Genomic DNA, 15,205 nt, shown 5'->3' with positions numbered 1-15,205 from the left:
ATTAGCCAGCCAGCAGAGTGCGTGATGGTCGCTTACCACCTTGAATGGTCGGCCGTATAGGTATGGACGAAACTTAGAAGTGGCCCAGATGATTGCAAGGCACTTCCCGTACTTTGCAAGGCACTTTGAGATGTATAAATACATCTCAAAGCTTGACATCTATAGTACACACCTTGAGTGGGCCCGGCGAAATCATGGGGACCACGTCGCTGACCATGAAATTCCTTTTCACTGTACAGGTGCCCCTGTCAGTGATCGCCGGACCATCAACCTGCATTGACACGTGCTATGGACCTGCAGTTATCAACGCTATCCGTGGCGCGTGCTCTGAAGCGCCAACTCCATTCCCGGAAAGCAAGATCCTCCCCCATCTGCATGACCTGCGGATGACAGTGACATCACCGATTCCGTTTGCTATAAGAGACTGCCCGCAGCGTTATTTCTTCAGTGGGCCCGGCGAAATCATGGGGACCACGTCGCTGACCATGAAATTCCTTTTCACTGTACAGGTTAGTTGCACCTTCTCTAAAGTAAGGGCTGGTGATGATGTCCTACTAGTCGTTGTGCCGTGCCCACACACCTGCCTAACTTTAGCTTACGAGTGTTTCCTTGCATGTAAAATGTTGCTCTGCGGTGATGTCGAGCAGAACCCTGGTCTTTCAGTGGAAGATCTGTGCAGCCCTATTTTGAACGGGCAGGCCGAAATACGCAGCGAAATTCTAGAAATGAAAACCCGTATCAAGGGCACTGAAGAACTTTTACACAATTTTAATGCACAGCTATGCTCTTTGACCAAACTTCTGAAAGAATTGTCTTCTAACCCCCCACACGTGGCATCTCTTGTGGATTCAACCACTGCCATGCAAGACATGATGGCATGGCAGAAAAACAAACTGGTTGACCTCGAAGATCGAAGTCGACGCTCAAACCTTATCGTATATGGTATAGAGAAGCCTTCCAATGAAACCGAAGGCACTTTAAGAAATGCAGTTATAACTGGGATCTTTGAAGAAAAGCTTGGTTTAAAATGCAAATCTGTTGCACGTATACATCGCCTTGGACGACAAGGGAACCGAAGGCCCGTAATCGCATATTTTCAAGATTTCACGGAAAAACAAGCTGTATTACAAAATTCGAAAAAACTCAAGGGGTCAAACACTTATGTCCAAAACGACTACAGCCAATGCACGCTGCGCAAACGTAAATTGTTGTGGGAAAGTTCAAAGATAGAACGAGATGCCAAAAAACGCGTGAGCCTTATTCATGATAAGTTGAAAGTCGACGGCGTCTTGTATATATGGGATGATGCACGAAAAGAACGTGTGGCTCTACCATCACGAAGTGGAACAAAAGACGAGCACTCAATACCTTCATCAGGAAATTCCGCGAATGATTGACGGAAAGCAAGCACTAATACTAAAGAACTGAGAGTATTAAATCCGAATGCCCAGAGTCTCCTCAATAAGACGGATAAACTTGAGTACCTTCTTTTGGTACATGACCCTCACATAACAGTCATCACTGAGACTTGGCTGCATGATGCTGTATGTGATTCCGTCCTCATACCCAGCTCATACCAAATCTTTCGTCGCGACCGACCCACACGGGGTGATGGCGTTGCAGTAGTATTAAAAAACCCTCTAAACGGCGTAGTCCTAAATAAAATCCCAGATCATGAAAGCCTATTTATCCACGTGAACTGCTGGGGCCATGTATTCACAGTGTGTGCTGCTTACAGAGCACCATCGTGCTCTACTGATTATTTGTTTAGGCTTTACGATCACTTATGCCTGCTTAAAAAAGACCGTCTCATTCTTGCTGGTGATTTTAATCTGCCTGAAATCAATTGGAGTAACCCAAAATCTGTCTTTGATGTTATTGATAACCCTTTGGCTGATATTATGTTCGCGTGCGATCTTGTACAAACTGTAACGGATTATACTCGTGAAATTGGGAATGCCCGTTCTACTCTTGATTTAATCTTTTTCAACAAAAGTGTGTCTGAATATACGGTGTCAGTAGACGCTGGCATTTCTGATCACCATGTCGTAAACTTGTCATTTCCGATAGAAAATCGACAACACCACAGCGAACATTCTATTCGTATTGTGAAAAATTTTTCACGAGCCAATGACCAAGCCATTTTGGACACACTATGGCATCTGTCTGATAATCTTTGTGGTGATGTTAAATCATTATGGAAGGCATTAACGGAAACTGTACAGTTCTGCCTCGATAATTATGTACCAGACAGACGTACCAAAACTAACAAAAAGAACCCATGGATGACGCGAGAAATTATTCATATCCATCGCAAGCTAAATCGTGCCAAGCGTAGCGGTCATTTCAATAGCTCTCATCAAGCCCTTAAATCTGCGCTTGCCTCTCGCTTAGCCGATGCAAAAGCAAAATACTTCACTCATTCACTCCCGAGCTTTTTAAAAGACAGTCCTGAGAAGTTCTGGCGGTACCTCAGTGAAACTAAAAAAGAACCGAGTCAGTTATCTGTTAATAATTGCACTTCTCATGACCCGTCAGTTATCGCCAACTGCTTTAATCAGTACTTTCACTCTGTTTTCACCACGACACGCGATGACGTCCAGTTTGATTATTCCCTTTCGGATCTATCACCCGATTTCATTACTTACGAAGGTGTTTTTAATATGTTACTCAACCTTAAAGGGACACTAAAGAGAGAAAGGAAATGGGTTTGCATCGATAGAATGCCAGTTCCTGATTACAAAAAGACCACTCTTACTGAAAACAGAGCTGTTATAAGGTAGTAAAGAAGAATAACAGAAATACAGGTATCGCCACCACAGCCAAACGGCCGAGGCTCGCAACTACAAATCACGTGACGCGCTACGGATCCCGGAGGCTGACAAATGCGAATTACGTTGTATGTTTGAATGCGGTAGTACGTTTTTTCTTAAACATGATAAAAGGCTTTTATCATACGTAAACGATGGCGAAAAGACAACGTAAACGTTGCAAGGCAAATACAAAAATATACTTGGAGGCGCCACAGGCGCCCACTTCAGTTTTGGTTATGTTTCGGCTCAGGCATTTCGTGCGCACTCGGATAGTTTGTTTGAACCTGCAGCGCCTGAATTACGAGCTTGGAGCAGCAGACGCGCCTTGATGGTTCCCATTTGAGCATTCGGAGGCACGAGCGAGCGAAATCCGCTACCGCCGACACACTCCTTCGTTCACACTTCTGCGCCAACATATCGCCGCAGTTGCCACTTCGACTGCGACCTGACCGCTTGACTGCAGCTACGTACGCCACGAAAAGCATACATATGCTAAGTACCGAAGGAAAAACGCATTATCATTCAATTGTTCACTAAATCATGGCACATCTGACCAACATATACTGCGTCAACAAGACCTTCAACGTGCTATTTGCAGGCGTCGTAAACAGAAGGGGCATACTTGCCGCTCATACCAAGGAGAGCGTCATATATTGCGCTCGTCGCCCGGCGAAAAAATGGGCCTCGGGTAAAAAGTAAAAGCTAAAAATAACGAAGCACCAGAAATACATTACAAAAGGTTAAAAAAAATCGATTTGTAAAAAAAAGAAAAAAAAATGCCAAAAGCGGTAAGACTCGAACTCGCTACTGCTTGCTCCGTAACGTTCGGCGCTAACCGGTCGGCTACGCCGCGCCACAAGAACCTTCGAAATATTTCTAATTTTTATGTCATGGCCCCATTTACAATCAAGTGTTTCTGCTGCCGGTCTAAAAATTACACCTTCTTGATCATCGGCGCATGCTGCCTGCTCTCACGTCTTGCAACTAATGTTATGGATGCCTATGCGCACTATATTGTGCACTGGATCTATTTTAACATGTGGAATTTCACAGCGCTGGCAAATGTAGTGGCGCCGGCACTTCGGTCATGTTCTACTACCGTGGACGTAATTTTCGCTGAACACGGAGCTATAGCACAAACCTTGAAGGAAAAAAGTGCGACGAAGCTTCAAAACTAACAAGCGCAGCAGCGAGGACACTATTTTGCTAGTAACTAAATCTTATTTGTACGTAAACATGTCAGGAAGCGTTGCGATGACCGAGGACTCGGTTTGTTTATACACAGTGCAAGAAGGAGCGCGAAAGCTTGAGAAACATGTTGTTGTTGTTGTTGTTGTCCAAATAACTTATGGCACATACCCACAGAGGGGGATCGGCCAAGAATTGGGTAGCAAAGAATTTTTTTTTAATATACTTGCATTAAAAAAAAATGATTTGAGGGGTAGAGTAAACATGTAAAGTATTCTGCATTACAAGCGCTCTATGTTTTTCTTTTCTTCCTTTATGGGCCCATCGCTCGGTAAATTACTCTCTTCATCGTTTTATTTATTTCGGCTGAGGCCGTCATTGCGAGTACGTTGTTGCCAAGTTGGCCCTTGAGGGATGCGATGCCGCGGGCCGCGCCGGCTCGCTAGCTATCACGGAGTCTCCGCTTACGTCATAGTGTGCGTCACTCAACTCCAACTACGTAGTTGGAGGCCACAGTTTGAATTCGACCGGCGGGAACAAGAAAAAACCTCAACTTCTTATCGCAATATCTCAGCAATTATTCGATTTTTTGCTGCCGGATATGCGGCGACAGTGTCACCAAATGTAGTTTATTAGATTTTCATACCATCTTTGGCTGTCTTTAGTGTCCCTTTAAAGTGAAGACCTCTGTTGGCCCTGATAATGTACCTAACGTATTCCTGCGTCGCTATGCAGAACCCCTAGCCCATATTTTTACTCATCTGTTCCAGTTATCATTTCAGGACTGCGTTCTTCCTGACGATTGGCGAATTGCCCGAGTGATTCCAGTTTTCAAAAAAGGTGACCGTCTTGATGTTAGAAATTATCGTCCAATTTCATTAACCTCTAGTACATGTAAACTCATGGAACACATCGTATCCAACTTCATAATCGCATTTCTCGAAGAAAACAACGTTTTGTCGTGTTTCCAACATGGATTTCGGAAAGGCCTTTCAACTGTTACCCAACTGGTAACCACCACTCACGAAGTGGCATCCTCTCTTGATAAGGGTGAGCAAACAGACATGATATTTCTTGACTTTAGCAAAGCATTTCATCGCGTCTCCCATAACAAACTAGTCCTAAAGCTTCAGAACATTGGTCTTCCTTTACCAATGGTGAAATGGATTCAAGCATACCTCAGTAACCCGAAAACAGTTCGTCCACGTGAATGGCTGCTCCTCTAAAATTCTCCCGGTTGGCTCTGGCGTACCTCAGGGCAGTGTCCTGGGCCCTGTTTTATTCCTAATTTACATTAATGACATTGTTGCCTCAATTGACATCACATCTGTTAGTATCAGGTTATTCGCAGATGACTGTGTTCTATTCAAAACTATTCGTTGCATAGATGACCAAATTGCCTTGAACAATAACCTTAATGCTGTACAGCAGTGGTGTAGCCTTTGGTCTATGGAATTAAACAGAGAAAAATCCGTTCTTCTTCGCGTAACTAACAAAAAAACTCCGTTTCAGTTTTTGTATAAAATCAACGAATATCCAATAGTTCAGGTGGATGAGTGTAAATATCTAGGCGTCACGATAACTAAAAACTTGAACTGGACCAGCCACATCAACAAAACCTGTACATCAGCCTTCAAGAAACTATGTTTTCTTCGTTCTAAATTAAGATCAGCCCCTGCCCATGTTAAGCTGCTAGCATACAATACGCTTATCAGACCTCAGCTGGAGTATGCTTGTGTGGTGTGGGACCCGTACTTGAAAAAAGACATAACTAAAGTAGAAAAGGTTCAGAGAAAAGCAGTTCGTTTTATATTCAATGCATATGGGAGATTAGATTCCCCATCGTCTCTAATGAGTGATAACAACATTTTGACATTAGAAACGAGAAGAATGATTTCCAGATTGCGGTTTCTGTATCGGCTTTGCAATCACCAACTTGACATCAATGCACAATTGTTCATTCATCCACGCGTGAGTCGTCCAACCCGACACTCCCATCACCACAACCTGGAACCCATCTTTGCCCGTACTAACAGATTCAAGAACTCTTTTTTTCCGCGCACTGTCTCCCAGTGGAATGCACTTCCAAAAGATGTTTTCTCCGCTAATAATGTAACAGTTTTTGAAGAAAGTGTAAGAAAAGCCCTGCTTTGATTTTTGCTTTCCTATTTGCTGATTCAATTTTTTTTTCCATCATATGTTTGCACTGTACCCTGTTCGTTTTATATTTTTGCTTGCCGATGGTGGTGCTGAAATGCATTGTCTTTTGTCCTGTATTGCCCTCCTGCTTGGTCTATATTGACTGCAGTATGTTCCAAATAAAACAAATAAAAATAAATAAAAACATACAATGACATGAAAGGAATTCTGTGTAGCTTACCAGTGGTAAAAACAAAAGTGACATGGTTTTAACATACTGAAACTGAGTTATTAAGGTGGTAGTTTGGGCTTGTTGGTAATACATGTCAACAAAAATAGCGCATAGACAGAACCAGGACGAGTAGGACGTGAAAAGCTTTTGTGCACAGATTGAAGCTGATGGAGATGACGACGTGCAATGCATAGTGCGAGAGTGCATTGTGGTGTGCATGAGGGGCCATCGGCTGTGGCGATAGCCACGGCGCTTCGCAATCACTTATCAATATAAATTACCAGGTTTGAATCTGCTCCGCTGTAATGTTTCGCCATTTGTTTATTTTTCAGTGAGAAACACAGCATGTGGATATATAAGCATTAGACAATTTTGCTAGGCAATTAATGCTTTTGGACTAATAAAGCAAAGCTATGCCACTTCCTGTAGGCAGTGTAATTGCCACTTGATTCAGTGGCCACTGAATTAATTGGATGGAGATCAGGCAGCGCCAAACAGTAGCTTTTTATGTTTTTTTATTTTTACTGACAATCAAACTTAAATATGTGAAAAGGCCCTCAAAACAGACTTACGGTCCCATACAATGGAAGAAAGACAGATGACTAAAACAATGAATAAATTTCTTCGTTTCATTGTTTTATAAAATCTAGACCATAACAGCACTTTTAAGAAATTATTTTTCATTCAGTCACGAAAATAACTCTTTAGGTTCCCAGTAGTATTCAAAGCAACACCATTTCTGTTCCGTGCTATGTCCTTGCATTCTGCCCATTACACCTTCTGGCAAGCTTCATAATGACAAACTGAAAAAGCCCAGCTAGTATTACAGCAAACCTAAGAGAACAGATAATAATTGTGTGTGGAAGCGCCTGTAGGGGAAAAAAATGCTCCTATAAAAAAATGCAGTGTTGCCTCTCACCGCCTCTCTGTGGATTGCATTGACTTGCAAAGCATGAATTGCTTCATTTTCAAAATGTTTGGTTTATTTACGGTTTCAGACCAACTACTCTTCACGAATGCAAGTTACCTATAGTTGGATACAGCTCAAGAATGCAACGAAAAATGCCCTTCGAAGGAGGCCCTCTGCCCAATGGCATAGAGTGCGGGTGCTTATGTAGCTTGTAATCATAGGTGAATGGCAGATGGGCCCATCAAATGAGATTAACAGTGACGTAAAATCGGTCATTGCCATTAGCGACTTCCTTTGAGAGGTGTTTGCCACTGTATTGTTGAGCTGTATCCGACCCACAGTTTGTCACAAAGCCCATTGTGGCTTAGGCAGTGCAGAATGGGCACTATTATTTCCCTTTTTTCTTGCCCAGACAAATTTGCGCAGTTTGTTACATGTAGTGCCATCGATCATATCTTTAAGAAAATGTTTTCTTCACAGTTTAAATTGATGTAGCCCTCAAAAACCTTTTATGACCATTGTTCATATAACAGGAAATTGCTCGTCTGATCAGTCTAGCCCTGCTTGGGGTAAAGACCTTCTATTCACAAGTGAGTTCATCATATACTTTTTGTGTAAACTTTTTGTGTTCCGGTTTCAGATTCTGTATGCGAAAACAGCAGAGCAGCTCCAGAAAGCCAAGGAAGAACTCCGCAGTTTGAAGCATGAAGCTTTTGTGAAGAGGGTCAATACCTTTCTTAATAATGAACAAGAATGGGTGCTCCTTTACCGTGCCGGCAGAATGACTAGGGGGCACAATACAAACAACTATTCCGAGGCGTCCATCCGCATTCTGAAAGATGTTGTTCTGTGCCGCACAAAGGCTGTTGTGTCCGAGCTAATTTATTGCTCAGAAGGCGTCGGTGTGTCTGCGTGCGCTCCACGGGCATCTCAGCAAGCTTCGTCTGCAGATGCCCACCCGGTCTGCACGCACGCCTCAACAGCTGCTGTCCTCACCCATGGCCACTTCGAAGCGCCGATTTGGTCGCTTTGTGAAGAAACGGCCTGACTTCCCAAGAAGAGCCTGGCCTGTTAATGACCTACAGAGGGGCGGCGGCGGAGCAAGCGACCGTCGTCGGAGCCGCGCGGTGTCGGGTTACGGTACTCGACGTCGGACAATAGCGGAGGGAGAAGCCATCGTCGGCTTCGCGCGAGGTCTGGCCTGCTGGCTGAAGTGTTTGCTGCTGAGGGGGAGACCCACAGGGCACCGGACCGAACGGAGAAAAACAGAGGCCAGCCGTGAGAATAGAACGATGGGGGGTCGCTTGTGAACTGGCGATGTGTTTGTTAAAGTGTAGTGGCACACGTGCAAGAATGTGCGGGGCGGGGCTCAGTGATGCAGTGCGCAAACTGTCACCTCGCGCTTTGCGATTGGCCCGTGCCAAAGATGAACTTTTTCCCTGCCTAGGGACCTAGGGAGACCCAAGAGAAGAAAACCGGGGGTCCGACATCTGGAGAGGGCTTCCTTCTGAAATCTCCAGCGTGTAAACATGTAAATAAACTACTTATACTCAGCTCTAATGAAAGCACCACGTCTCCGCGGTTCCTCGACGCTTCGCCGGTCAACGCTACCCTCGGCTCCGGTCCTGTGCGTCCGGCGTCGCGACAACTGATTGGCAGCGTGGTGGGATCGAACCTGGCTGACTGATGGAGAAGAGCACACCGAGATCACGGAGACTGGCAGTTGCGGACTGGTGAGTGCTGGCATTGCTTTTGAGTTCCCAGGGTAATAAGATAGAGGTGTAATCTTATTTCTGGGGAGGCCAGCCGCAGAAGCGTAAATTAAAGTACTTCTGGGTGGAGGCCAGGGCATTGTCACACTGCTGTCATGGATTTGAAAAAACTGCTCAAGTCTCAACTCGTGAGTCTGGGGGAGGAGCTAGGCATTAAGGTTGGCCCTGAAATGACAAAAAATGAGGTCATGGTGGCAATAGAAAGTTCGGATGCCGAGAGTGAGCAAGTAGAAGAGACATGGTTGGAGATTCAGAGAGCCCAGGCGGAAAAGAAAAAGCAATTAGAGCTTGAAGTAGAGAAACTCCGCCTGCAAGTTGAACTCAGAAAGACGAGCGTTGTTCAAGGAGTAGAGGTAGCGGTCCGACAAGATCTTTATGATCTGTCAAAGTTATTGCAACCATTCAAGGTTGGGCAGGACATAGGCCTCTATCTTGTCAACTTCGAGAGAACGTGCGAAAAGGCACAGTTTGGTCGCAGCTCTTGGCCGCGGCGTTTGTTAAGTTTGTTGCCCTGCGAGGCAGCGGATGTAATTGCTCGACTCTCTGCAGAGGACTCTGACGACTACGATAAAGTTAAGGAGAGCCTTCTCAAGAGATTTCGTCTGTCGTCAGAGGCTTTCAGACAGAGATTTCGGAGCATTACAAAGAGGCAAGGTGCTAGCTATGGAGAGTTTGCCTATGAGTTAAAGGCAAACCTGACGGAATGGATGGTAGGCGCCAAAGCCAATAATGAGTACCTCAAGGCCTTGGAAATAATTGCTATCGAGCAATTTCTTTCTAAAGTTCCAGAGGCGATGAGAATTTGGATTCAGGACAAGGCGACTGTCAGCTCGGTGCAGGCAGCGGCAGAACTTGCGGACGAATACGTCTCCCGCCGAGGGGTGCGAGAGGAGCTTTCTTCCGCTATGCTGACTGATAAGGGAAATAGCGTGACAGGGTCAGGACTGAAAAAGCGCCAGTGGAGTTCAGGATCTAAGCTGGGAAATGTGACAACGGACACTACGAAAACGCTTAGTGTTGAAAAGTCAGAAAGTGAGCCTCAAGGAAGGGGGACGAATGATTGGTCACAGAAGAGTTTTGAAGCGTGCAAACCGCCAGTTTGCTATAACTGCCAAGAATCTGGGCACATTGCCGCGGGATGGCGAAAACCAAAAGTTACGTTCGCATACACTTGCGATTTGATGAAGAATGAGGAACTACTAAATCCTTATTTGTTTGATTTGACTGTCAACGAGAAAAAATGCCGAGTGCTCAGGGACAGTGGGGCAACAATTGACCTTGTACATCCTGATTACGTGGAAGAAAAGCAGTTCAGCGGGAAATGTGCGTGGATAAAGCCGATTCTGGAGGTATCTAGTGTTTGCCTTCCAGTAGCGGAAGTCGTGATCACTGGACCTTTCGGTGAAGTTCGTACTGAGGCTGCAGTTTCAAACAAGCTGCCACCGCAGTACCCCTACTTGTTTTCCAACCGAACGGACCAGCTTCTGAGAGCTGAAGGGAGAAGCTTGACAGAGGGAGTCGTTCAGGCGCTCACAAGAGCTGAGGCGCGTTTCCTTGCTGCCAAGCTAGAGAGGAATGAGGCTGACTCAGGGCAGGAGGAGAGAGATGTGGCGGGTGCACAGTCTTCGACATCGCAGAAGAGCGATGAACACGGGAGCAGTGAGGGGGTGGCACACAGGCAGTTCAATGCAATGGAAAACAAGCATGCCCCATCACACTTCGATGACAGAGAAACGGGAGACAATTCAGACAATACAGGACAATCGGAAAGTGAGGGAAGCGATTGTAAGGGGTTGTCTGTGCTTCCGTCGATAGTGTCGCTCGATCGAGGACTCGGAAAGGTGAACAGAGAAACGCTCATTAAGAAGCAGCAAGATGCCGAAAGTCTAAAAGATGTGTGGGGCGCAGCCAACATGGAGGAGGCACAGACTAGGGCGGAAAGTTACTACGAACGAAATGCAAAGTTGCAGTCGTATCAAGAAGGCGATCAAGTCCTTGTCCTGCGCCCATCGCGAGCGAATAAGCTCAAAGATCAATGGGAAGGGCCGTTCCGAGTGGTTAAAAACCTTTCAGAGACGAACTACGAAATCGAGCGGAAGCGAAGGCGCCTAGATGTCACGATCTATCACCACCACCTCATGAAGCGATATGAGGGCGAGATTCAGGCAGCCACCATGGATTTGAACTTCCGTGAGGAATTAACCACCGAGATTCCTCAGCTGGGCAGCTCTAAAGAAGAGAGGAGGCCTACAACGCATGCAAAAAAGAAAGTGGTTGCCTGGTTTGGGCATCCCAAAAATTGGCATGCTACCTCTACGGAACACCGTTCGTCTTTGTGACGGCTCTAGCAGATGTAGGGGAGAAATCTCGACTATTGAGAGGGAGCCTTGCGCTCCATGATTCGTGCTTCAGTGTGCGATACAAAAAGGAAAATACAAATGTACCTTTACTGTTCTAAGTGTTTAAGTTAGGTATTGTTGCACTGAATGTTTCTTAGCAGTTTTCATAAGTGAGTGAATTTGTAGCTCTTTTTATGAACAGAAGAGAGGGAGTGAGGCAGAAAACGGATGGCAGTTGTGTGACAGGGTCCGCAAATATGATACTGGGCAGAGATTTTTGTTTATCATGCAATAGCCTGGGAGCTTGAGAGCTTTTGCTAGCGCTTGCTTGGTTTGTGGCGCCAGTCTTTGCGATTTAGGAGTGGCCCAACCACCGTACGAAGAAGCTGATCTCTAACGTCGAGCAGCGGAAACTCCTCGCCGTCCGAGATCTTCCCGTCGGCGGAGGAGCTGTTGTGTCCGAGCTAATTTATTGCTCAGAAGGCGTCGGTGTGTCTGCGTGCGCTCCACGGGCATCTCAGCAAGCTTCGTCTGCAGATGCCCACCCGGTCTGCACGTACGCCTCAACAGCCGCTGTCCTCACCCATGGCCACTTCGAAGCGCCGATTTGGTCGCTTTGTGAAGAAACGGCCTGACTTCCCAAGAAGAGCCTGGCCTGTTAATGACCTACAGAGGGGCGGCGGCGGAGCAAGCGACCGTCGTCGGAGCCGCGCGGTGTCGGGTTACGGTACTCGACGTCGGACAATAGCGGAGGGAGAAGCCATCGTCGGCTTCGCGCGAGGTCTGGCCTGCTGGCTGAAGTGTTTGCTGCTGAGGGGGAGACCCACAGGGCACCGGACCGAACGGAGAAAAACAGAGGCCAGCCGTGAGAATAGAACGATGGGGGGTCGCTTGTGAACTGGCGATGTGTTTGTTAAAGTGTAGTGGCACACGTGCAAGAATGTGCGGGGCGGGGCTCAGTGATGCAGTGCGCAAACTGTCACCTCGCGCTTTGCGATTGGCCCGTGCCAAAGATGAACTTTTTCCCTGCCTAGGGACCTAGGGAGACCCAAGAGAAGAAAACCGGGGGTCCGACATCTCGAGAGGGCTTCCTTCTGAAATGTCCAGCGTGTAAACATGTAAATAAACTACTTGTACTCAGCTCTAATGAAAGCTCCACGTCTCCGCGGTTCCTCGACGCTTCGCCGGTCAACGCTACCCTCGGCTCCGGTCCTGTGCGTCCGGCGTCGCGACAAGGCATACAATGCAGTAGCCCTGGTGTAGTTCACCATCACGACGTGGGAGAGCTACTTTGAGGCACGGCTGCTAAGGCATGCTCACAATCGAGATGCCTCTCACCGTGTTGCTTTTCAGCACCTGCTGCAGAAGCTGCCCAGTGATTTTGAAAAGTCGATAGTCCAGCTAGATGGCACTTTGCATAGTGTGCCTTGTTCTTCCGGCACAGGCTCCTATGAAGTAGACGCCGACATTGGCACCTGCAGCTGCTGGATAGGCAGCCAAGGTGCGTTTTGCAAGCATCAGGCTGCTGTGCAGAAAGTCTTCGGTGGCTTTTTCCCGAATAGCCCAAAGCTGACTCCTGAAGATCGCCGACAGCTTGGACACCTGGCGTTGGGAGACCGCTGCCCGCAGCTAGAACTTTTTTTTTCCCATGATGTCAGCAGGCTGTGTGGATGCGACTCCAGTAGCTTGCATGTCCACATGCAGTGATGAGGCAATGGAGGATGTGTGCCAGTTGCCGAAATCTCCGCCAGGACCACTTGCAGAGCGAAATGAGAAGCCTCAGGTACAGTTCAGTATTAATCCTCTCAACTACTGTAATGAGCAATTGCAGCAGTATATCAATTGTTTTTAGGTTTATGACCATCAGAATGTCGTCACCATGAGAATATGGCCCTGAGTTCATTTCCTGGCTACTAAGAATATCCTAAAAGAAAAAAAGGGGATGTGGACAGGTTCCATTATATACTGTGTGCAGTAGATTAAGCCGGACTCGCTGCTGCTCATTTCTTGCAAGGCTGCAGTGGACGCAAAGGCAAAGCCTGTAGAAACGTGTTTGTCTCCACCACTCACAACAAAGGATATAGCACAACCGTTTTGTATGCCCAGAGGAAGGCTGTGTGTCGTCCCATTTCTTCCACTTAATCTCATATATCACATTGTTTTAGTAACTCAATATGCCTGTGACAAGAATGAAATAGGACAGCTTTGGTTTTACTAAGGCCAAGTATTAAACTATTGCTTTGAGCCCATGAATTTGTTTTGTACAATGTATCATTAGCTTGATTAGTTAAATCCTCAGAGTTATTATTTTAAAGGATAAACTAATGTCATCTGCGTACATTACATAATGGGCATTTTTATCGAGATGAACTATCTTATTTACATATATTTAAATAAGTAAACAGAGTGGGGGACACTTAACCTCTGCCTTTAAGGGTATGATGCGACAGCTTAGCGTTAACAGCTTCTCTCTGCCGCTTCTCTTGCAGGTTGTTGTCTGCACACATGCAGCAACTTGTTTAATTAGCAATCCCTTCACATATGCCTCTGATATCTCACACATATTCATTAGCATACAGTCATAAGTTACTAAATTATGTAAAAAACTACCTGCATAGATATGTGTAAATCACTGCTTTGACCAAGCCACATGGATGCGCCCACGTGTCCTAAGAGTAGCGTCCCTTATTTTTCGCCGAGAGATCCTGGAATGCTTTTCCTTTTTTTTATTCGAGAAGTTTGTCATTAGGCATAGTGAAAAGAGAGCGGGATGTAGAAGGAAGTTAAAAGAAAGAGTGAAAAGGGTGTGGGGAATAGGAGAAAGCTAGAAGGAGTGCAAACAGGTCTCCCTTAAATAATCGCATAGGTTGCTGATAAACTGATTGTTTAATGTCCACTTCGTGTAGTCACAATCAAAGTCCCACCGCAGGCCAACTTTCCGTAGGCAGCACTGTCTCACGGATGCCATAGCTGGGCAGGTCCACAATAGATACTTCACATCGCACAGTTTCGGTGAAGCACTAAAGTGCGGGCACTTTTCAGTCACTTGAAAGCGTTTGTCACGCCACCGATGACGCACAGAAGAGGCGAGAGCCGCTCTTTCCCGAATCCGGTGCACAGATACCTCCTCCTCCCGAGCGAGATTACGGGGGAGAGGGTACGAACACGGAGGAGTGCTCGCTGAGTTGCCATCTCATTTCCCAGTCTTGAATGATAAGTCCTAGTTGGCAGCAGGGCCGGATTATCTAGGGTTCAAATGAACCAGGCTCTCTGTTCTCAAGGACCCCCGAGAGATGGAAAAAATGGCAGATTTCGAGGTTTGGAACACGCATGACCAGTCCCTTCATCTGCACCAGACTATCTGCGCCTTCTAAACATTAACGCTCGAAGTATAGTAAATAAAACTACTGAACTTGAAAGTATTCTTTTATGCTATGACCCTCATGTGGCCGTAATTACTGAAACGTGGCTTCACGAAGAAATAAGCGACCAAGACGTTGTCCCGGATTCATATTCCATTTTTAGACGAGACAGACCTTCTCGTGGTGGTGGGGTTGCTGTCATACTATCCAATGGCACAAAAGGTACATTGTTAGAGCAAATAGATGATCACGAAAGTCTGTGTCTTCGAGTTAACTGCTATGGAGATTCGTTTATATTGTTTGCGACGTACCGCCCTCCTTCCGCCAGCATTGATTTTCTAACTAAAATGCATGACCTTCTTATGATGTACAGCAGAAAGTGTATAATAATTGCCGGAGATCTTAACTTACCTGAATTCCCTTGGCCCAACCTTTCATCGAACTCACCTC

At 46.1% G+C, this 15,205-nt stretch overlaps 1 pseudogene; it reads left to right on the top strand.

Moving 5' to 3' along the window:
* Nucleotides 1–7,793: 7,793 nt before the first annotated feature.
* On the top strand, nucleotides 7,794–13,100 carry LOC146194226 (uncharacterized; annotated as a pseudogene).
* The last annotated feature ends 2,105 nt before the right edge of the window (nucleotides 13,101–15,205 follow it).

This window comes from Amblyomma maculatum, chromosome 3, assembly GCF_055883805.1.
Source record: "Amblyomma maculatum isolate TAMU_Amacu chromosome 3, ASM5588380v1, whole genome shotgun sequence".
NCBI classification, from domain to species: domain Eukaryota; kingdom Metazoa; phylum Arthropoda; class Arachnida; order Ixodida; family Ixodidae; genus Amblyomma; species Amblyomma maculatum.
Note: the sequence above shows the minus strand (reverse complement) of the source record. Positions and strands in the feature narration are given on the sequence as shown.